The sequence below is a fragment of the Rhineura floridana genome, chromosome 1, assembly GCF_030035675.1.
Source record: "Rhineura floridana isolate rRhiFlo1 chromosome 1, rRhiFlo1.hap2, whole genome shotgun sequence".
Lineage (NCBI taxonomy): Eukaryota > Metazoa > Chordata > Lepidosauria > Squamata > Rhineuridae > Rhineura > Rhineura floridana.
The window spans coordinates 179,761,996-179,783,665 of NC_084480.1; positions in this window are offsets into that span (position 1 = coordinate 179,761,996).

Here is a 21,670-nt window from a genome sequence, read left to right on the forward strand (position 1 = left end):
TAAACAAATAGGGTGATAAAATACACCCCTGTCTCACACCCTTTCCAAATGGGAACCAATCGGTTTCTCCATATTCTGTCCTTACAGTAGCCTCTTGTGCAGAGTATAGGTTGCGCATCAGGATAATCAGATGCTGTAGCACCCCCATTTCTTCTAAAGCATTCCATAGTTTCTCATGATCTACACAATCAAAGACTTTGCTGTAATATATAAAGCATAGGGTGATTTTCTTCTGAAATTCCTTGGTCCGTTCCATTACCCAACCTATGTTTGCAGTATGATCTCTGGTACCTCTTCTATTTCTAAATCCATCTTAAACATCTGGCATTTCTTGCTCCATATATGGTAAGAGACTTTGTTGTAGAATCTTGAGCATTACTTTACTTGCATGGGATATTAAGGAAATCATTCAATAATTACTGCATTCTCTGGGATCCCCTTTCTTTGGAATTGGGATATATATTGGATGCTTCCAGTCTGTGGGCCATTGTTTTCTTTTCCATATTTGTTGACATATTTTTGTCCAAGTTTGGACAGATTCAGTCTCAGTAGCTTGTAGCAACTCTATTGGTATGCCATTTGTTCCTGGTGATTTGTTTCTTCCAAATATTTTAAGAGCAGCTTTCACCTGACATTCTAAAATTTCTGGTTCTTCATCATACGGTTCCTCCGTGAATGAATCTGTCATCCTTGTATCTCTTTTATAGAGTTCTTCAGTGTAGTGCTTCCATCTTCCTTTTATTTCATCTCAGTCAGTCAGTGTGTTCCCCTGTTGATTATTCAACATCCCTACTCTTGGTTTGAATTTCCCTTTAATTTCTCTAATCTTTTGGAATAGGGCTCTTGCTCTACCTTTTTGTTGTCCTCTTCTCTTTCTATACAATAACTATTGTAATAGTTCTCTTTGTCCTTACATACTAGTCACTGTATTATTGCATTTCTGTCACCTTTTGCTTTTGTTTTCCTTCTCTCTTTAACCATTTTAAGAGTTTTGTCACTCATCCACTGAGGTCTTCCTCTCTTTTTAATGAGGTATTGTCTTTTTGCATTCTTCCCTGATAATGTCTCTGTCTTCACTCCATAGTTCTAGTTCTCTATCAAATAAGTTTAAAGCCTCAAATCTGTTCCTTATTTGATCTTTATAGTCTTCTGGGATGTTATTTAACTTTTATTTTGACATTATGATTTTGTTGTTCTTCTTTAGCTTTACTCTGATTTCAAATATTATCAGTTCATGATCTGTACTACAGTCTGCTCCTGGTCTTGTTTTTGAACTTCTCCCTCTTCTGCTAGCAATTATATAATCAATTTGATTCCTATATTAACCATTTGGTGGTGTCCATGTGTACAGTTGTCTTTTCGGTTGCTCAAAAAATGTGTTTGCGAGAAACAAATTACTGGCTTCACAGAATTCAATAAGTCTTTCTCCTGCTTCATTTCTATCTCCTAAGCCCCATTTCCCCACAATTTCTAGTTCTTTTCTGTTCCCTGCTTTTGCATTCCAGTCCCCCATGATTATCAGCACATCTTGTTTTGGTGTGTGATCAATTTCTTCCTATACTTCTGTGTAAAGTCTCTCTAATTCCTCTTCTGTGTTTGCCGTTGGAGCATAGACTTAGATGATGGTTATGTTAATAGGTTTCCCGTTAAATCTCATTGATATCACTCACTCAGACCTTGAGCTATAGCTCCTAATTGCTTTTGCTACATCACTTCTCACTATTAAAGCAACGCCATTTCTTCTTAGTTTCTCATTTCCTTCATAAAATATTCTGTAGTTGCCTGATTGAAAATGTCCCATTCCCATTCACTCACGCCAACTATTGTAATGTTGATCCATTTCATGCCTGACAATTTCTAGCTTTCCCTGGTTCATGCTTCTCACATTCCATGTTCCTATTGTGTACATTGTACAACTCCAGACTCTCCTTTCGCATCTGTGCGCATCATACTGTGCATGCATAGTTTGTTGTATACGACACCTGTATTCCAAGTCTATTAAAAGAGACACCACTTTTCTTCTCTACACAGTTTATTTGCTATGAAGTCTATTACATAAAACAGTTTAAGTGGATATTCACATGATGTGCCACAAGACCTGTCACTCCAAAATGCTGTCAGAGTTTCATCTTGAACCACACAGCTGGAGGATGCTGATAAGACAACTAAACACACATGATTGCAAAGCACAATACCTCCAAGCAAGATTCAATATATTCAGTACAATGCCCACATTAAGCTTTGTATACCTTTGCAAGAAGTGGAATTCTGTTCGTTTTTACTGTAACCCAACCTGAGACTTGGGAGATGATAAAATATACTAATTTTTATTAATTTCATGTAACTAGGAAAGCAGTGTTGCTTCAGATGGTGTATTTCAGTGTACAGTCAACATTACAAATTTTATTTTTGCATCTATCATTGCTCCTCACTCCAAAACAGGTTTGTTGGACTTGTTTGACCTTCAAATGAAGAATTGCTTTAGAATAATCCTTACCAAGTTTCACTGAGACATCACCATGCTCAAGGTTGAAATTACAGTGAGCTGGTTCATATGTAACACTAAGCCATCTGTGGCTTAGGCTGCATTCAGACATGAGGTTTATTGCATTAGTTTTACTGATTATAATAATCTGTATTGATTTCTGACATTGTTTTCACACTGCAACACCTGTTATATTATAGAACTGTGGCTTTTTTACTGACATACCCAGCTCATGCTAAATTTCATTCACCCCAGTGGGCATGGTATGACACAAAATAAACTTCGTTGAACATGTCGCTACTCCTCTATCCTTTCTGCACTTCTGTTCCCCCATGATTCCTCCATAAAAACAGCAGGAAAGAACTGTATGCTGGCACACCGGCCCCCAATTTTGTCACTTTATTCCTGCGATTTTCTGGGTTAATGGGGTTGCAAACATATTTTTTTCTGGAAGCAATTAACACAGATATGAACACTAAATTTCCACTATATTCCACTAGATTTCCAGAAGTGGAGTTTATGTCGTGTGAAAGATCAACTAAAATGTGGAAATTATCAGGTAAGGAAACATTGGGAAAATGGAATAAACTGCTGTCTGAATGCAGCCTTAGTGAGAAGAAGCAAGTGTGTGGGTTTCTGGAGTAGAGATCACAGCTGCTGTGCTCTTTCCCAGTCCTTGTGTTGCCACACTACCTGGGGCTAATGTAATGGTTTGTTTAGCATTATATCCAAGCCTTGGCTCCTGGTTTGTCTCACTCCAGATGGTCCATGAGCTGCAATCAAGGTTAGTTCTTGGTTTACCACTTGTGGCTTGCTTGGGGACACAAACCACATACCCAGGATCAGACTAGGGATGTTGGAAAATTCCAATGGAAATGGAAATAGGAGCAAAACTGCCGATGTTCACTTATTTGTCCCATGTCTGGAATGGAAATAAATTCTGCGAAAGCAATAGATATTCACTGTTGTTTTGCTTTCTGTCCACAAATGATATTGATTACTCCCCAACCCAATTTGCATTGCTTTTTCTATGCACCAAGATGAATGGGGTAGAATAACATAATGTAGTAATTAATTACAAAAATTATGTAAGTTTGCCACAACAGACAACATGACCAGGGGAGGAGTGCAGCAGCCATGATCTTCAGTCCAGGAACCTGCATGTTTGCTCATTTGCATTAAGCTGTGATTTGGCTTAGTGAGATGTACGAACTAGGTCACTGTGTTTTATTTCTTTTCTGGCCCTCTTGAAAATGGGTGCAGGGATCAATGAATCAGAATTATGTCATGAATCTGCATATCAAATTTCATTCTGTTATCTTATGTTCAAGAGAAATTCTGTGTTGAAAGCTAATACATATATAGACATATAAGAGCACAGAATGCAGAACAAGTGCTTTCATTTCTTTATCACTTGTTTTTAAACATCTCAAATTTCTTTTTCAAATGTCCAGGGATTTAGAAAGCTGGTCTTCAATTTAAATTTCTGTGGATGAATACCTATTGGATTAGGGGACTGTACAATCATTGGGTACTACAGTACAATTCTTGGGTGCATCCAATATTTGGGACTATGCATGAGTTTTGCATCATTAGATTTGGAAACATAAGCATAGCCCCTTGTCCACTGTCCTCTCAACCCTTGCCCCTTTTGGCTTATTAAAACTTGCCAAGGGGGGTTGACTGAGTGGATCTACGGTGTAGTCAATGCATCGTTGTGGGAGGGAGTGGTTTCAGCCACCCTGAAAGAGGCAGTGATCTGACCACTCCTGAAAAAGCCCACCCTGGACCCATTTGTTTGTGATAACAACTGCCTGGTCGCAAATACCCCCTTTTCAGGGAAGGTGATCAAGAGGGTTGTGGAGCACCAATTGCAAGTACTTTTGGATGAAACAGATTATCTTGACCCATTCCAGTCTAGGTTCAGGCCTGGTTATGGGACTGAATCGGCCTTGGTCGCCCTGATGGGTGACCTTTATTGGGAGAAGTACAGAGACACTGTTATTTTTACTTGATCTCTCAGTGGCTTTTGATACCATTGACCATGGTATCCTTCTGGGCTGACTTGGTGAGATGGGTATTGGATGCACTGTTTTACAGTGGTTCCAATCCTATATCCAGGGTTATTTTCAGAGAATAGCATTGGGCAATTGTCTTTTGCCCTCCTGGCAGTTGTGCTGTGGGGTGCCGCAGGGTACCATCTTGTCCTCCATGCTGTTTAACATCTATATGAAGCCCTTGGGAGCAGTCATGAGGAGATGTGGAGCAAGGTGTTATTAGTACATTGATGATACCCACCTCTAATTCTCTGTAACATCTGAATTGGGAGAGGCTGTGCAAGCCCTGGACTGCTGCCTGGATTCAGTGGTGGACTGGATGAGGGCCAATAAACTGAGTCTGAATCCTAGCAAGATGGAGGCACTGTGGGTTGGTGGTTCCTAGGTTTGGATAATTGGTCAGTTGCCCACTTTGGATGGGGTCGTACTCCCTCTGAAAGAGCAGGTCTGTAGTCTGGGGGTGCTTCTGGATCCATCTTTGTCGCTAGAGGGCTAGGTGACCTCAGTGGCTAGGAGTGCCTTTTACCTGCTCCAGCTGCTAAGACAGCTGCTGCCGTTTCTGGACTGGGATAGCCTGACCACTGTTGTCCATGCACTGGTAACTTCCAGGCTGGATTAGTGTAATGAACTCTGTGTGGGGTTGGCCCTTGAGATTGGTCTGGAAGCTGCAGCTGGTGCAAAATGGGGTGGCTAGACTGTTCACTGTGGCAGGGTATCGCCAACATGTCACCTCACTGCTGAAAAAATTGCACTTGCTACCTATTAGCTACTGGGCTAAGTTCAAGGTTCTGGTTTTGGTGTACAAAGCCCTATACAGCTTGGGACCAGAATATCTGAAAGACCATCTTACTCATGTACCCGGTCAATCACTATGCTCTGTAGGTGAGGCCCTCCTGCAGATACCAGGAAGCGGACCTTTAGTGTAGTGGCACCTACACTTTGGAATTCCCTCCCCTTATATATTAGACAGGCACCATCTCTGTTATTTTTTTGGCACCTGCTAAAGACCTTCCTCTTTCAACAAGCTTTTTAAGTAAAGACCTTGTCCCAGTCTGCGTCTGTGTTGGAATTGCTTTTTAATATGTTTTTAAAGATATTTTTTAAAAGATGTTTTGGCCTTTCTTTCTTTTTTTTAAAAAAAGATGTGTTTAAAGATGTTTTGTTGTAAAATATTTTAAAGTCTGTTTTTATGATGTTTTAGAGTGTTTTTAGTGCTTTTGTTTGCCTTCCTGGGCTCCTACTGGGAGAAAGGGTAGGTGGGCAAATAAATAAGTAAAGCAAGCATCTGTGCTTTGTTCAGGGCTGTGGAAGGGGGGAAATGGTTGAATTCTGCCTTCTGTACCACCTAAACAGGCAATCAACTTTATCAGCAAGTAAGCACACATACCTAAGTGTGTGTGTAGGTGGATGTGGGCCAGTGAATATAATAAAATCCAGAGCTTGGAAAAGTTACTTTTTTGAACTACAACACCCATCAGCCCCAGCCAGCATGGCCACTGAATTGGGCTGATGGGAGTTGTAGTTCAAAAAAGTAACTTTTCCAAGCTCTGATAAAATTATCTCATATGGCACTGCATTAGCAAAGCAGTGCACAGGGCTAGATATCAAGTTCACTCCACCTATACAGTACTATATGAGAAGTGAGACGTTGCTGACAGTTAGAACAAGCACTAAGTACACTTGTAAGCATTGGTGCCATTGCATGTTAAAAGATTATCTGCTTGCAGTTCAGAAATGTCCCACAAGAGTACATGCAGCATGCACTGCAAGAAGGAAACAGTGTCACTGTCAACCCTGTACCTCCAAAATGCCAGATTCCGCACACAAGTCACCCAAATTTCAAGAATCTGGATTTGGGAAGGGCAAGTGCTGGGGAAGTAGGAATAAATGCAGTGACGGCTGGTGCGTATTGAGAGTGATAGGCAGAAGGCAGGGAGATTAGCAGCAGGTAGAGCCAGACCCAATGAGATGCAGAGCCAACCAATATTAGGTTTGCCCCTGATCCTCTGTTGGAAATAGGCAACCTTGACTATCTGTGAAAAAGATTTTAAAGACAATCTGAGATGGATAATTGAGGGATTACATCAGACAATTGGAAGAAACAACAAAATTTGTATACATTAACAAAGAAGCAAGAACCCACAATCCAATGTCCCCTGTCAGCACTCCTCAGGATAACACAGTGCATGTATTCAAGTGATTGTTCTCAATTATTATCAACTTACAGTCTTTTCTAAGCAGCTGCTGATTGGTGCCTTGGCTTCTCCAATGCAGGTCTCCCAATGTGCCTGCTCCTCACTGCTATTTGTCAAGCACAGCCCCTCTCCTGTAATTCAGCCCAACTGTCCTTTTTCAACTGTTCCTTCCCCATTATCTATCATTCTCTCTTTAGGCAACCATTGCATAGCAACTCCTACCCCAACATTCCAATTTCCCAGCATTCCATTAACTTGGTACTGGCTAATTCCCCTCCCTACTTTTTTAATAGTCCATCCTCAGACTAACAATAATGAAATAATATGTACATTTCCAACAAAAATATCATTCTAACATTCTTCTATCCACCTTCATGGAGGCCTAGCCTTGTTTTGTCTCTGGGAAAACTGTTGTTCACCTGGACTTTGGATGGGATCTTGCTCAACTAGCAATGATAGGCCTCAGCGATGCTTTCTCTTTTTGGAAATTTTTCAAGATGCATGTTTGACATTTGCCAGTCCAGACTAGGGATGGGTGAGAATTTCGATTCAGTTCACAGTTGAAGCAGAATTTAATTTCTGAAACAATATGAGAACCAAAACACAGCCATCCTTTGAAATTCACATTTATTAGAATTTAGGGATGGGGTTCGCCAACTAAACAAAATGCATATATTGGGGGAAAGTGTGCATAAAAATGAATATATGAGTGAAAATAACATGCAAAAAGGCTTGAAATGATGCAAAATGGCTTGCAAAAATGTGCACCTTTGTCAAAACTGCCTACAAAAATGTATTTGGAGAAATTCGCACTAAAATGGTGGAGAATTTTCATGAGGCTTTTTTAAAAAAAAATCACAGATCACTGTGGAAATGTAGACAACTGAATTTAACATTGGAAAAATGAGAAACTGAGAGAATCAAAACTAACAGATCTTTCCATTCCTAATCTAAACCCTAACATCTCTTTGCAAATCTGGCCAATAGAACCGAGTCCTCAAAGTAGCCTTAATTCCCCGATGTCCTGATTGATCATGATAACATTTCAATGAAGACGCAGTTGCCTCTGATGGAACTACCAGCTGATATACCTTCTCGGCAGTTTTTGAATTAATAATTACTCAAAATAGCTGCCCATTCTGCACGACCAGCCTCTGCAGCTGTTTCAGCAAGCCATGCTTCCCTCCATTCAATTGTCTCTTGTTCAGTTTTCTATGGCTTCCCTTTGACTTTAGCAGTTTCTTTATCCATGCAATGTTTTCATCCTAATTCTGCAAGTCTGCCTAGTCTTCTTCATTCTCTAATTCTAACACTGGAGGCACAGCAACCACAACATTATTTTCATTATCCTTGTTCCAACATGCTCTCACAGTTGCTTCCATTCTGGCATCTCTATTATCTTCATTCACATCTGTCCCCACTTTCTCTGGTGGCCCTCCTATCCAGGATAGAACATCAGCATTCACATTATGTTTTCCTAATCTGAATTTTATATTGCTGAGCAGGACATCCACCGCTGTTCCAATGCACCCAGCTTTGCTGAACCGAAATAAGCAAGAAGGTTGTTATAAAAAATCACTTCAAAGGGCATTTCAATCACATAATGTCTAAATTTTTCAGTAACTGCCCACACCAGAGCCAATCATTCCAATCTGAACAATAATTTTCCATATTTCTTTCAGTCTGTTTCAGATACTGCTTAGCGTAAGTAATTACCCATTCTTGCTCTTCTGTTTATTTATTTATTTATTTATTTATTTATTTATTGCACTTGTATACCGCCCCACAGCCGAAGCTCTCTGGACGCTGGGCCCAATGTCCTGTAGGACCCTGCAGAGTTGCGCTGCGGAACGGAGAGTATTGAGCGAGCTTATAAAGCAGCTGATAGTTCGGATAAGCTAGAATTGGCGTAGAGGTTAATTCTGACTTAATTTTTTGAAACACTTCCTGGCACCTACAATCCACTGAATGCCCCAATCCTGCCTTTCACTTTTCACTCCCTGTGAGAGATCAGTCAAAGGTCCCTTTTTAAAAAAGAATTTTTTAACAAATTTCCAACAACCTGCAAATCCCAAAAAATGCCTTACTTGCTGTATGGTTTCTGGAGTTTTCCATTGCTTGACTGCTCACACCTTTTCAGGATCTGGTGGTACCCCTTCTGCTGACACTAGATTCCCTAAATATTTCAATTCCTCTTGAAAGACAAAACATTTCACAGGCTTCATCTTCAATCCCCTCTGGCCCAGCCACGAGAATACCACATCCAGATATTTCAAATGTTCCATGAAATTTCTTGAGAATACTATGATGTCATCCAAATACAGAAGTACAGATTCAAATTATAAATCTCCTAAACACCCTTCCATCATTCTAGAAAAGGTGGCTGGTGCATTTACCAAACCAAAGGCATCAGAAGGAACTCATATATCCCCATGGGAATAATAAATGTTGTCTTCTCTTGATCTTCTACTGCCATAGGAATTTGCCAATAAGCACTTCCCAGATCCAGCGTGGAAAACCATCTAGCAGAGTGCAAGGCTCCTAGAGCATCTTAAATTTTAGGAAGTGGGTGTACATCCAAACGGGTCACCTTTTTCAGTGTCCGGTAATCTACATAGAAGCACAGATTTCCATCTTCCTTCTTAACTATGACAATGGGTGCAGCCCAGGGGCTAAAACTTTCCTTAATTACCCTGCGTTCTTCATTTCTCACAGCATTTCTTTAACTGGCCGATACCATTCTGGAAAGACACTTTGAAATGCTTCCTTAACTGGAGCATGTGTAGTAATGATTTTATGTTTAATTCCTACTGCTTTTCCAAAATCACTAGCATGTTGAGAAAACACTGAGCTATGCCGATGCAAGAATCCCATGATGGCATCCTGCTCGCCTGGACTAAATCTTGTCCAAGAAATATTCACATCTCTGATCCATTGATTCTCTTTTCTTAGGCTATTCCACAAGACCATCTGACTGCATATCAGTCCCTAGTCCTATTGGTTGTTGAGGATAGATCTTAAGTTTACTCTCAGTGAAATTACATAGCCTCACTGGAACAAAGTCATGGCCTGTCTCCACCAAACGCCTTCCCACCCTCCAGTTAGAGTGTCCTTTTGAATCTTCAGTCATAGTTGACCTTGGGGTGGGAGTTTTATTCTACCCATCACTATTTTTTCAGTCCTGGCTGGAATCTCTATCACTGTTTGAGTGACAGAAGTGGCTACTCCCACTTTCCCCATCTGCATCTGTGCACCCCAAGTAATTCTGAACTATCTGCCATACGTGTTTCCATACTACTTAGTCTGATTTTCCCCTGTTCTCCCTAAGCTTCTCTGCTAGCTCCACAATGCAATCTTGCAGAACACTGATGCCTACTATCAAGGGAGGAAGCTCTTTCCTTTTCACTGGCACTACCATACACCCTCACCTACCCATTTGTTTCCCCAAACACTTCATTTCTTTCTCGAGATACCCTAGCTGTGAAATCTCTTCATTATTTCCCCCAATTAAAGAACTCCAACTCTCTGGAAGACATCTTAATTCATTTCTATCCCAATGCTGTAAAAACTTCCCAAACTGTAATGTGGTCAGCTGAGAACCAGTGTGCAATAAAGAAGGCAATATAATTTCCCCAAATGTTACTAGCACTACTGGTTTTTTCCTTATCAACTTTTCATCTAATTTCCCTGGGGACCATACACATAGTTTCTGCCCCGGTGTTCACCCCTTGAACCTGGGGCTGGATATTTTAACCGTTTGCTGCACTGCCGTGTCATATGCCCGACCTGTTTACATCACCCCACAAATGGGTTGCCCATCTTCATCTCATTCATAGTTGGATGGAAACCTCTTTGTTCCAGAGCCTGCTCTATAGTCACCTCCTCTTTGCTGTTGGCAGGAAAGCTACAGGAGGAGATCCAATTCCTTTCATTTCTTTTCAACTAACTCCATCACATCTGAAATCCCTATCTCAATCTTTTCTCTCCTTTCTCTACTCTGAGCACAAGCCCCCAATGCTGGACCCCCAGTTTCCCAATCTGCCATGCTGCGCCTGGATTCTTGCTCCCACAGCTGTAAAGCAGCAGCCTAAAATCCCAAAAGCTTTCCTCCGGAAGTTGATTCCAATGTAACCATAATTTCTTGCGGAGTACTAGCCCTCATTCTTTTAATAACCATGTCTTTTAATTTTTCCTTTACATTCCCTAAATTGCCAGGCTCTGGTTTTTCAGTGGCCTCAGCTTGCCCCTCCAGCGTATGAATGAAGTGATGCAGAGACTCATGCAGTCCCTGCTTAGAAGAGAAACACTGGCCTTGCAATTGAATGAGAGTTTTATGAGAAAACACATTTCTCAAATTTTAAAAAATCAGTGCGACTGTTATCTTCTGCTCTGGTGTCCAAGCCCTTGCCTGTCTCTTGGCTGGTCCCTCTAGCTGCCCCAGGACAATTTCCACTTTATGTTCTGCTGGTATTTGATAGAATGTCTGCACCCTGTCCATTTTCTCTTGGAAATCATCTGAAGTATCATCTTGTGGACTCTTCTGAACATGAAGGAAACCAGGGAGCTTCAAGTATAATAAGATGGCATGGAAAACGCCATGTAATTCTGTCTTGAGGGATTTTGTGCCTTCCCTGCTCTGTGTCTGCTTGATCCCTAATCAGCCTCTCTCAGATCCTGTTTGTGACGCCAGAAAAAAATGCAGATGTAGAAGATTTTAAGAACAATCTGAGATGGATAATTGAGAGATTACAGCAGACAATGAGAAGAAACAACAATTAATTATACAGCCAGAACTGTGGCTGTATACTATAGCCAGCATGGATTTTTCACATTCCTCAATGTTAAATTGAAAATACCCCCATGCCATTCTGATGCTTCCCATAAGCTCATTTCAAAACAAAACCTTACAAAACGTATAGTCCTGAACTCGGAAATGCTCGCTTAACAACACTCTGAATTTTCATGGCAATACACAAAATAGTCAGAGAGAATAGAGAGTTCGAAGTCTAAAAAAGGGGGGGAACCTGACTCCTTTTGGACTTTTTTCTGTCATAATCTGTTGAAATTCATTAAAAATCATCCATGTTCACAGAGTACCTGTAATCCTATTACTGACCTTAGCACATAATCTGACTTTCATCTTTGCAGTTTAAAAGTTTGAAAAATGTCTGCTGATTTTTAATTAATTTAAGAAAATTAACATTGGAGTCTATGATAAGCACGGGCATGCTCAGTAATTTGGCTTGGCTCAGCTGTTTGGCTTGGCTAATCAGGTGGCCACACTCACACCAGACATTTCATAGGATCATAGAATAGTAGAGTTGGAAGGGGCCTATAAGGCCATCAAGTCCAACCCCCTGTGCAATGCAGGAATTCAAATCGAAGCATTCCCGACAGATGGCTGTCCAGCTGCCTCTTGAATGCCTCCAGTGTAGGAGAGCCCACTATCTCTCTACGTAATTGGTTCCATTGTCGTATGTCTCTAACAGTTAGTATGTTTTTCCTGATGTTCAGTCGAAATCTGGCTTCCTGCAACTTGAGGCCATTATTCCATGTCCTGCACTCTGGGATGATTGAGAAGAGATCCCGGCCCTCCTCTGTGTGACAACCTTTCATGTACTTGAAGAGTGCTATTGTATCTCCCCTCAGTCTTCTCTTCTCCAAGCTACACATGCCCAGTTCTTTCAGTCTGTTCTCATAGGGCTTGGTTTCTAGTCCCCTGATCAACCTTGTTGCCCTCCTCTGAACCTGTTCCAGTTTGTCTGCATCTTTCTTGAAGAGCAGAGACCAGAACTGGATGCAGTACTCGAGATGAGGCCTAGCCAGTGCTGAAAAGAGGGGAACTAATATTTCAAGTGATTTGGAAACTATACTTCTGTTAATGCAGCCTAATATAGCATTTGCCTTTTTTGCAGCCACATCACACTGTTGGCTCATATTCAGCTTGTGATCAACGAGAATTCCAAGATCCTTCTCACATGTCGTATTGCTGAGCCAAGTATCCCCCATCTTATAACTGTGCATTTGGTTTCTTTTTCCTAAGTGTAGAACTTTGCATTTATCCCTGTTGAATTTCATTCTGTTGTTTTCAGCCCAATGCTCCAGCCTATCAAGGTCCTTTTGAATTTTGTTTCCATCTTCCATGTTATTAGCTGCGCCCCCCAATTTTGTATCATCTGCAAATTTGATAAGCATTCTCTGTACCTCCTCATCCAAGTTGTTAATAAAAATGTTGAAGAGCACTGGGCCCAGGACTGAGCCCTGTGGTGCCCCACTTGTTACTTCCACCCAGGTTGAGAAGGAACCATTGATAAGCACTCTTTGAGTATGATTCTGGAGCCAACTGCGGATCCACCTGATAGTTGTTCCATCCAGCCCACATTTAGCTAACTTGCTAATCAGAACAGCATGGGTCACTTTGTCAAAAGCTTTGCTGAAGTTGAGATATATTATGTCCACAGCATTCCCACAGTCTACAAGGGAGGTTACCCGATCAAAAAACAAGATAAGATTAGTTAGGTGCTTAAAGATTGACTGCTTTATAATCTGCTCCAGAATTTTTCCAGGGATTGATGTTAGGCTGACTGGTCTGTAGTTCCCCGGTTCCTCCTTTCTGCCTTTTTTGAAGATAGGGACAACATTAGCTCTCCTTCAGTCATCCAGCACTTCACCAGTCCTCCATGATTTCGCAAAGATAATAGACAGTGGTTCTGAGAGTTCTTCAGCCAGTTCCTTTAATACTCTAGGTTGCAGTTTGTCTGGCCCTACCAATTTGAACTCATTCAAAGTGATTAGGTATTCCTTGACCGTTTATCAATCTCAAGCTCCAATCCTGCCCCTCCTTCTTCATGTTTCCCGGGAGGGTCACAGACCCTTTTTTGGGAGAAGACTGAGTCAAAGTAGAAATTGAGCACTTCTGCCTTTTCGTTGTCATCTGTTGTCATTTTGCCATCCTCATTGAGTAGCTGTACCACCGTTTCTTTTCTCTGACTTTTATTACGGACGTACCTGAAGAAAGCTTTTTTGTTGCTTTTAGCATCTTTCACTAACCTCAGCTCATTCTCAGCTTTAGCCTTCCTGACACCATCCCTGCAATTCCAGGCTACCTGCCTGTACTCTTCCTTTGTGGCCTGGCCTTCTTTCCACTTCTTGTATGTGTCCATTTTTGTTTTCAGGTCATCTCTAAGCTTTTTGTGAAGCCACATTGGCTTCTTCTGCTGTTTTCCCTCTTTTTTTCTTGTTGGAATTGCTTGCCATTGAGCTTTTAGAATTTCCTTTTTTAGAAACTCCCACCCATCTTGGACTCCTTTTCTCATTAGGGTTGCTTGCCATGGAACCATACTTACAATTGTTCTGAGTTTATTTAAATCAGCTTTCCTGAAGTCCAGGGTGCACATATGGCTACTCTCAGCTTTTGCTTCTGTTAAAATCAAGAATTCAAGTATGGTGTGGTCACTTTCCCCCAGAGTTCCCATAACTGCCACTTCATTCACCAAATTGTCTCTATTGGTTAGAATTTATTTCACTTTTCCAGTCATGGCTTCCCCCAAAGAAACCTGGGAAGTATAGTTTGTGAAGGATGCTGAGAATTGTTAAGAGACTCCTATTCCCCTGACAGAGCTCCAGGGGCCAGAGTAGTTTAACAGTCATCGCCTCTTCTGGGGATTGTAGATCTGTGAGGGGAACAGGGTGTCTCCTAGCAACCCTCAGGACCCTTCACAAACTACACTTCCCAGGATTTTGGGGGGAAGCCATGGCTGTTTAAAGTAGAATAAATGTCGAGTGTGGATATGGCCAGGGACAGCTTTGAATTAAATTTGGGTGGGAGACTACATGTGTCTGCAGTAGAATAATGGCAGTAGACAAACTAGCACATCAGGGAGCAAGAACCTCTCTTCCTGCTGTGCTAGTGTTTTAGTGTTCTTTAACTTACACTGAGTTTTTTTCTTGTTTTGTTTTTAATGTGGGAAAGCATTAAAACTATAGCCCTCTTTGAATGTTCAGCATGCACATGCAGTCTTTATTGTGCAATGGGGCACTGCCAAACCCTACCCCTTATGGTGGATCACATTATGCTCCCCCACCCCCATTCCCATCCTTCAGGATTAGAGGATGTTGGAGGATGAACCTCTGCAGCAGGGAGACTCCTGCACTTATAGAGTCTTCTTACACATTTTAGAACCTTGCCTAGTATTAGTCATTGTTCTAAGAGAGGAAGGGGAGCCTCCACAATACAGGAGACTCCATGCTGCAGACCTTGCCCCCCCCCGCCAAAAACAAACAAACATGGAATGACCCATCTAGTCCAGCATCCTGTTCTCACAGTGGCCAACCAAATGCCTTCCAGAAGCCTGCAAGCAATAAAATTCCCTTTTATTTCATTAACGCAAGGTTTTCTTTTTCTTTTTAATAATTGTGGTCTTTGAGCTCATCATAGAAACCAAAGCAGCAGGAGTTACCTCTGGAGTAATAGCTGATGGAATTGCTTCGAACATATCACAACAACTAGCTTGAATTTAATTCTATTGAAGTCCTGCAGAGCAGATGTTGTAATGAAGCACAGCAGCCAATTTGCCATACACACACACCGTCCCCCCAGACACTTCATTTGGTACCCTGCTTCTCACAGTCCCCTACAGACAAGAGAACAGTGCACTAGGGAGCATCTAATAAGCTACATGCAATTTAGTTTGGGGAAATACAACTATCTACCCTTCATCATCAGTTTTCAGAGTGGGTCACAAAATTACAAACAGAAGAAACCCCAAAGAACCACCAACATTCATTCTGAAACGAAAAAAAGAACACTACAGCAATTAAAAGCAGTCAAAAAGCAGCTCAAAGCATTTTTAAAGACTGGGGAAATGATGAGATCTGTGCCTGGCATCAAAAAGACAGAGTGTAGGGAGAATGTTCCCAAGATAGACACTACTGCCCCAAAAGCCCACTCCATGGTTGCCAAATGGTGGGGGCAAATGGAGAAGTCTCGCTGAGTACCTGCATGGAGACCTAAGTGCCTAGAATTGTATTGGTTCTTCATCTGAGTTTAGAAACAGACTGATTCTTTCAACACTGGTGAGATGTGTTCCCCAGAATTGGCCCCTTCTAGCAGCTGCTTCTGTACTAAATAGAGGGAGAGAGGTGGAATTGGCCTGACTGAGCCCCTAGCCCCTAGCCCTGTTTGTAGCATCCTGGAGGTGAGCATTGGGTTTACAGGGATGCATGCTATGAGGTTAACAAAAAAACAAAAACCGCTCTCCTCCACACACTATACTGTTTCCCAGCTATACAGCAATTGCCCCAACCTTGATCCCTTTAGTACTATATAGCACAGCAAGGAAAGGTTTCAGGAGAGTAAGCAAACAAGGAGGAGGAAAGCATTTTCTGCAAGCCCCAGACACTGCTTCAAGATTGGGTAACCTCCCTGGGAATGCTGTGGACAACCTTTTGGCTAAGATCAAGTGAAGTAGGCAATGCCATCAGTTCCCAGCAAAAGGACTTCATGTCCTGTGAGGGGTGCCATGAACACAACTTCCTGCTCCAGGCAATGATTGACACCACCTGCCACTCCAGAAGAGAATGCACCATTGCCTGGCTCAACTTTAGCAATGCTTTCAGCTCTATCTCACACCGTCACATCTTGGACACCTTGGCTTAATTTGGATTGCCAGGGGAGTTCCTCAACATGATCAGGGAGCTCTACAACGGTTGCAGCACCACTGTGCACCCTGTGGAAGGAGAAACTGCTGAGTTCCAGATCTGCTGCAGAGTGAAACAGGGCTGCCCATTCATCCCCATCATCTTCAACCTGTCCATGGAGCCTCTCCTTCAACACATTGCCAATGGACCAGGAGGCTTCAGCCTGCACAAGAAAAAAGTCCCCACCTATGCCAACAACTTGGTGCTAGTCAGTGAGAAGCCAGAGGAACTTTAAGGAATACTGACCAGCATCATAACTGTTGCCGGATGGATGGGTCTCTGCTTCAGTGCAAAAGAGGGTGCATCACTCCACATCAATGGGAGCCAGAAAAACAAGGTCCTGCTAACAGCCTTCACCATCCAAGGAGAACCCATAGCACACCTCTCAGATGGGGAGGCCTACCAACACTTAGGAACCCCCACTAGATTCCAAACCTACCAGACCCCTGAAGCAACTATCCACACCATTGTGACAGATGCTGGCAAGATCAACTCCTCACTACTGCCCCCCTGGCAGAAGTTCAACACACTCAAAACATTCCTTCTCCCCAGAATAGACTTTGCACTTCGAGGATCAGCTGTCCAGAACTAAACAGAGCCATTGAACACAACTCTGCTCAAGAAATGGCTCAGCCTCCCCAAGCAGGCCACCAATGACATCCTCCATATCTCTCAGTGATGAGGAGGAGCAGGAATCCCAAAACTGGGTGACTTCAGTGATGTGGCAGTAGTCACCGATGCCTTCCGCTTTCTCACCTCACCAGATAACACCATCAAGACAATAGCACATGGCACCCTGAGAGAAGCCGCCCAACAAAGAATCACCAGAGACCCCACTGAGGAGGATCTGGCCACTTACCTCTGTGGATCACTAGAAAATAAGTTTGGCCATGATAGCGGTGACTTCTCATCCCTTTTCACCCGCACCTGGAACGTAACACGCTGCCTCAATAAACTCATTGGCTGCCAGTGGGCCTGGAACACAGGAGGGCCACAGATCACCACCACCCAAGGCAACCCACCAGAACTACAGTCCTTCACTCATAGATTGACAAGGTTCCTTGAGAGCACTCTGAAAGAGTGGGTGAGGGAGAAATACATCGCTGCACTTAAGAACAAGCCGGACCGGGGAAAGATATTTGAAGTCACCTCACAATGGGACACCAGCAACCACAACATGCCCCGAGGAGACTTCACACACTTTGCTGACCGGCACTGTGTGCACCATTCCCGCCTCTACTTTGTACCCCTCAATGGAGCCATCAAATCTAGCAACCAAGACAAGCACTGCCGCCACTGTGGACACTCCAATGAGACCCTTCCACACGTGCCCTGCAGCTGCCAGCCCCACTTGATGGGATGGAAACACCGACACGACGCAGTGATGAACTGCCTGGCCAAAGCCATCCCTGCCTCAATGGGCACCATCTCCCTGACCCTCTCCATACCTGACACAGGGAGTCAACTGAGACCGAACATTGTCATCTGCCAGGAAAAAAAGAGGAAAATCATCATGGTAGATGGAATTATCCTTTTTGAGAACAGAAAAGCGGCCATGAAGGAAGCCAGGGAATACAAACCCCACAAGTGCGCCCCTCTGGCAGACGTCTCCATCTACGCTGTCCTCGTCAGAACCCTAGGAGGCTGGGACCCTGACAGTGAGCCTGCACTGAGAGCTTGTGGCGTGGGCAAATGCTATGCTTAAGTCATGTGCAAGCTGATGGTGTCAGACACCATCCAGTGGTCCAGGGGTCAAACACATCACAGGCCACTGCCAGAATGAGGAACCAGCTCATCCCCCTAGCCCCAGAGGGGGGGAGCCACAAATTGTCCATCCCCACAATCACTGTGAGATGGACCAATGAGATCCTGAGTAAACAGTTCACCCTTCTAACCCAGAGGAGGGGAGCCACCACAGGCTCACCCCACTACACCCAGAGGGGGTGAGCCACAAATTGCTCTCTCCTCCTTCATGAAGAGAGACACCCAGCCTCTTGGCCTTCCCCCAAATGGGGTCTGAGCCAAGAGGCAACACAGTGTTGCAGACAAGCCCAATGGTTTTTTGCTTGCTTGCTTCTTTGTCTTTGTTTTTGCTTTCCACAGATGGGAGTCCAAACCTCTTGGAGATATGAGACAGCTGAGAATCCAGACAGCTCAGACACCGGTGCAACCACCACCTGCAGAAGGAGCCTGGCCTATCCCACTCCCCAGCCACAGATTCTGCATCAGAAGATCCATCTTGGACTTATCAACACAACTCCCAGAAAAGGACTTACATGCCAGATGCTTGTACTGCATCCAACCCCCTACCTATCTAAAATGTAGTATTTTATCTTTGCTTTGCTTACTCTATGTAACCTTGCACTCTGGGAATTGCTATGTGTGACATTCTCACACACCTTATACAACCATGCCATTTGAAAATGGGGCCAGCGGACTTCCCGGAAGGAGTGCTGGCTGGTGGTCGTCTCTGAGTGAGCTCTATCTCAGAGGAAGCTTATTTCAGTTAAAAGCCAGTCAAGAGGAATTTTTGACTGGCGTAAATGTTCTCCAAGATAAAAGGGGAACCAAAGAGATTATCCACGGAACTCCGTCGATAGATTGCTAGATTTGATCAGGAATCCCCCTGAGATAAGAAGGCATTTCTAGCAGCGGAAGACAGAGTCTGGATTTCCAACAGGCTGTGCTGAAAGTAAGCGAGACTTTTTTTCTTTCTCTTTTAAAAACGTTTTTAACGAGCTAGCCTCCTTCTGTCTAAATCTTATCAAGTAACTTAAATTACTATCGTAAAAGAGACTTGTTTACGAATCGGCAACTCAGACACTTGGGTGAGTCACACTTTTTTCATATTATACAAAGCTAAGGAAGAAGGGAGCAATTCAAAGAACCTGCTTTATTTTTTATGACAAAAAGCTGGCTTAAAGCTGGAATTACAAAGATTAAACGGATAAGAGGCAACTTATTAGATAAGATGATTTGATTATTTGAAGGAAATATATCTGAGAATTTTTTTTTATTTTTTTATTTTGGATTAAATTTTTTTTTTTGAACGAATCTGCTGTTCGTGTATCTTACTAACTGCTGGATGCTGAGAACTGGATTTGTTTTACATTCCTGAATGTGCTGGAGATAAGAACTGTGTTGGTTAAACAGGCCTGGAATATTAACTTTTTTGTTGCTGGGAGAAAAGAAACTGTTTGCCTCTACATTGGCTAATAATAGAAAAGGTTTTTTTTTTTTCAAGAATGACAACTAGGAAAGCAGCCAAAGTTTTGGAGCGAAGAGTTTCAATTGATACACAGGAAGGGATGGACATGTTCCAGAAAATTATGGAGGGATTTAGTGATTTTAAACAAGAGTTGAAACAAGAGATGAAACAGGACAGACAACAACTTAAATATGAATTTTGCAATATGAAAAAGGATTTTAAAGATTTACAAGATCATATTAAAACAGAAGTGGGTGAGATTAAAAATAACATTGGGCAATTAACACAGGATGTAAAAAATGTTAAAGATAAGGTGCAAACCTTAGAGAATAGAATAGATATTACAAATATGGAATTGGAAAAATTTTTGGACTGACTTCCGGGAAGGGTGACTTAGCCTGTGCCTGCTTTTGAGACGGGCTCCTGCCTCAAAAGAAGCTTATTCAGATATATCAGTCAGTTTTTTCTTTTTTTTTTGACTGATTAAACTTCTCCCGGGTAGGGAGAAACGAAGAGATTAACCTCAAAGCCTATTTTTGTTGGGACGACCAGATCTCATTAATTTATGGGACGAGGTCCAGCCGACGAAGGTGGGACGGATTTTCAACAGCAAGCTCTATCTGTTAAAGCGAACGTTCATCTTATCTTCTAAGAGAGAACGCACTAACAGGCAAGCACCCTTCTTTCTATATTTTTCTTTTACTTGACTTAAATTGTTGCTGTTTAAAAGAGATTTGCCAGATTGATCGGTTTTTGACATCTCACTGGGGAGCCATAACTTCTCTCTGCTACGCACTAATTAATAGCTTATCTCTGTTTTTGTTGCAAAAAGCTGTCCTGGATTTGCATTCTAAAGATATACTCAGAAGAGGGATTTCTATTCCAGATTTTTATTTTGAAGAATATTATACTGTCTGAGACTACTCTCTTTTTGGTCTATTTTATTTTGACGAATCTGTTTCTTGACGACTGCCATTAATTGTTTCGATCCTGGGAACTGCATTTTGTTTACTTAACTATGGAGAGATAAGGCTGTCTGCTCTGTTTATACTGTGATGTCACCAAGTTTGGAGTATTAACCCAATTGTTGCTGAAATAAGAAGTGGTTTTCCTATATTTTTCTTTTAAAATGGCAATTAAGAAAGTGGCTGAGAATCTGGAAATAACTATGTTTCAGAAAATAATGGATGAGATTGAGATAACGAAACAAAACCTGCGACAGGGTTGTAAGGAGCTGAAAATTGAATTGAGTAAAATGACGCAGGAGATTAAAGATATAGGGGTCCCTGTGAGAGAGGTGACCCTGGAAGGGGTCCCTGTGAGAGAGGAGACCCCGGAGATTGGAACAAACGTGGAACAGGAAAAAGATTTGGAGTCTATGGACTTTAGAAATAAAATCTATTGTTTGGAGACACAGGAGATTAAAGACATAGGGGTCCTTGTGAGAGAGGAGACCCTGGAGACTGGAACAGGGGTCCCTGTGAGAGAGGAGACCCTGGAGACTGGAACAGGGGTCCCTGTGAGAGAGGAGACCCCGGAGATTGGAACAAACGTGGAACAGGAAAAAGATTTGGAGTCTATGGACTTTAGAAATAAAATCTATTGTTTGGAACTCAATGTTATCTCTGAAGAAATTAATGAAGATTCTAGAGATAAAGTTATCAATGGCATGGATAATCTTCTGGACTGGAATGATGTGATGGAGCCCAATATAGAGAAAATTTATGGAATTAACTGCAGCCATGTAACAATGGAAAAACTTTCAAGAGATGACCCAGTGTATTTTGAAAAAAAGAACAGAGATATGATTTTACAGCAGTATTTCAGCAACCTATTCAGAATGGATGGCAAGAAAATATTTGGGATAGAGGTAATTCCCATCAGACTCTTACTATATGACTATGGCTTTGACAGCAAGATTATTATGGAATACTGATAATGGAAGATTGGATACTGAAATTACTGGACTTAACAAGACTACTGAAGATGGAAGATGGAAAATGGAACTAATAGGGATAATAGAACA